Raw genomic sequence first — 3126 nt, forward strand, 5'->3', positions numbered from 1 at the left:
GCCTCTGACAATTATGAAGGTATAATCTCCTGGGCAGGATTCTGTTGCCAATTCTGTAACTCTCTCTTACATACACATCCCATGGATATATTTAAATACAACTAGAAGTTTGGAAACATAAAGAAGGATGCTGAAAGACAGAGCAAGTGTGTGGATGCTAGGAAGGGCTGGCAGAGGAACTTTCCTGTGAAATTTTCTTTCTCATGAGAGGGCAGTTAGAGAAATCCAGCTTCTCACAGCTTCTCTGTGAAAGCTTTCGTTCTCATGCGAACTGGATGGACAACAGTTTGAGAGAATGTAAACCATTTTTACACCTGCAGGTTGTTATGAGAACTGTGAAAATTATTTTCCTTCTTTAAGAATAATATTTGGAAATGAGTGTCTTACTGCTCAACCTATCACCTTGAGAGGTGGTGGGTCAATAGGCCAGTCATGTAATTTCTCTTTTGCGAACCATGCTATAAAAGGTATGGGTGATTAAACGAGGTCGCTTCAGCCATATCATCTGACCTGGACTTACGTCGTGATTTTCACCGTCTCTCTGGGGATAACAGCGACACAAGTGAATCAGTGATTGCAGCAAGTTTATGTATGTATAAAGCCTGCCCACAGTGATATCACAAGGACCAGGCAAACAAAACACTGCTCTGTGGAGATGATCTTCTAAGAAAGATCATTGCAAGCTGACGTTAGTTCTCTTTAAAATGGTTTAACATTAGATAGGTACATTCTTCTTAAGTGACTGCTTGTAAACAACTTCTTTCCATGGACTCTTACTGTGCTGTTTGGTACAAAGCAGCGGGTTATAGCGTGCATACAAGAAACACATCATGTGCCTGAACCATTTGCCTTTGGGATTTCCCCAGTCTATCTGAATAGGATCAAAGGGCTCGCCAGGGCAACGTCACAAGCACGAGGTTCCTACAATGCTTTTCATAAATGCCTCGAGTTTTGTCTTAAAGAATGTTTGGCTTCTGCATTTTCCAGAACCTCTCGGGTGTAGTGATCACCAGCCTTGTAAGGATGTCTCCACATAAGCTCTGGAAATTCAAACTGAGACTGTTTACCAGAGCCCAGTAATCGACCTTTCCCAGGTCACATAAGTGAACTTCTTGGACGTCACGGTGGCTGCCCCGCATTTTAATTTGAAACGAAATGGAGAGCAGTTGGCTTTAACATGTGATTTGGCAGCTGGGGGCAGTAATCCTGTAATGAATTGCAATAGCATGAATCACTAAAGGTATTCTACTTTATAGCCTAAATATATTCCTGTTAGTTTTTCCCCTCTTTTCTTGAGCCAAGATTGTCACAACGTTTACCACTGCTCTCTTCCCCCTCCCAGCTGGATTTACAGTGCAGTTTGCTGTCTGTAACCTGCCGACTGAAGGGAGTCAGACCTGCATTCCAGGAGCTGGGGCTGTGCTATACATCACTGCAGACATCATTACATCAGAGATAGGTCTGTGCCTCAAATGAGATCAGTTTCGCTGTCAGGAGATACAGAGGATCTCCACCCAGGTAAACAAGCACACAGCTTTGGATTTGAGGTACAGTTCATTGCAAGCATTTGAGTAATCATTCAGTTAAACTAATTAACCTCCTGCCGTTTTAGTAATTACTATCGGAGTGTCTACTTCTGCTCCATCAGTTGGCTGTGTCATTTTCTACTGGAAGTGTAATATAGAAATAGGGCAGAAGGAAAGTGGCATTTGCCTGGTTGCACTGGGGGCAGCCCCGAGACCGCCAGGGCTGTGTCCCAGTGCTGGGGAACAGCACCGGCTCCCCCGAGACAGCTCAGGCAGCTCCTGCAGGGGAGTTGGCTCTTTGCTTCGCTGGTCGCTGTTTTGTACATCGAGATACTCTGTGTTCCTTGGGCAGAAACTGTGATTGTGGTCATTCCCTGCCGGAGGCGGGTATCCACGGCAGATGAGAAAGAGCCTGTGATAGGAAAAGGAAATTGCAAGGTTACTTGAAACTTGATTTCTGTTGTCTCCTGTCCCCACCTCCACCTTGCTGCTGGCAAATGAGTGCCCAGCACAGCTGGTTCTTGTCATTTTTTCACAAACCTTGTGATTTTTGTTGTCTGTATAAAACTACTGATTTCCAATGTTTTTGTTTTTCAATATACTTCAAGCCCTTCAGATTGCAACACGAATCCAGAAGGTACAAAGAGCAGAGAGGCAAATAAACTCAATTCTTCATGCACTGCTATTAAAACGTCAGAATTTCTGAGAGATTCATGAGTTAGGAGAGGGAAAGGAGCCAAGCTGTGGTTGTGCTGTCTCGTGTTTGTTAATGAGGGCTGTTTTGGCTTATGATTGCCCAAGGTTTGCACATGTGACTAGGAAACTACCTTAGGAGAGACAAGAGGATGTTTTCTGCCTTTGAGATGTGGAGTTAAGAATTTGTTTTAGGAAGTTTATTTGAACAACTTTTTTCCAACTCAGTGATTTATCTTTCTCAAGAAAAAAGTATACAAGTTTTTGCTATGGACATTACAGGAAAAAAAACAGCAACCAGTTCCTGAGAGCTGCTGGTTTTAAGGATGATTCCCAGTAGGAAGAACTAGTCAGCTTCAGCAGCTGCTATAATTAGTTTTTCCAACAGGTAAAGATACAGAAATGCAGCTCCTCAAGGGGAGAGGGAGACTCCCCATTCATCCACCTTCTCTGTCCCTCTAGACCAGCCAAGTCAAAGGTAACTGTTCTTCAAAAAATCCTTTTGAAATTAAACACTCTGCTTGGAGGGTATTTCTTCATGCCCTCTGAAAAGCAGAGTGGGATGGGAGAGTGTGGGACAGCATGGAAGTGTGAGACGTGCTGGACCTGCAGAATGACAGGAATGTAAAGAAGGAAGGGGAGCAATTAAAAAGTAGTTGAAAATGGAAGGCCTGTGGGAAAATTAGAGTGAGAAAATATGGGGATTGGCTGGAATTACAGAGATGAGTTCAAGGCATGGGGCAAATTGCAGAAGAAACAGGATTTCTTGCAGTTTTTCTGAGGAAAGGATGCAGTGGAGACCTGTTGGAAGGCTGCACCCACCCCACAGGCTGTCTGCCCTGCTCAGCCTGCACCAGGACTGTCTGCAGGCACTGCCACATCACTGAGCTCTCTGGCATTAGTGTGC

This window comes from Corvus brachyrhynchos, unplaced genomic scaffold (assembly GCF_000691975.1).
Source record: "Corvus brachyrhynchos isolate BGI_N302 unplaced genomic scaffold, ASM69197v1 scaffold223, whole genome shotgun sequence".
Taxonomy (NCBI): domain Eukaryota; kingdom Metazoa; phylum Chordata; class Aves; order Passeriformes; family Corvidae; genus Corvus; species Corvus brachyrhynchos.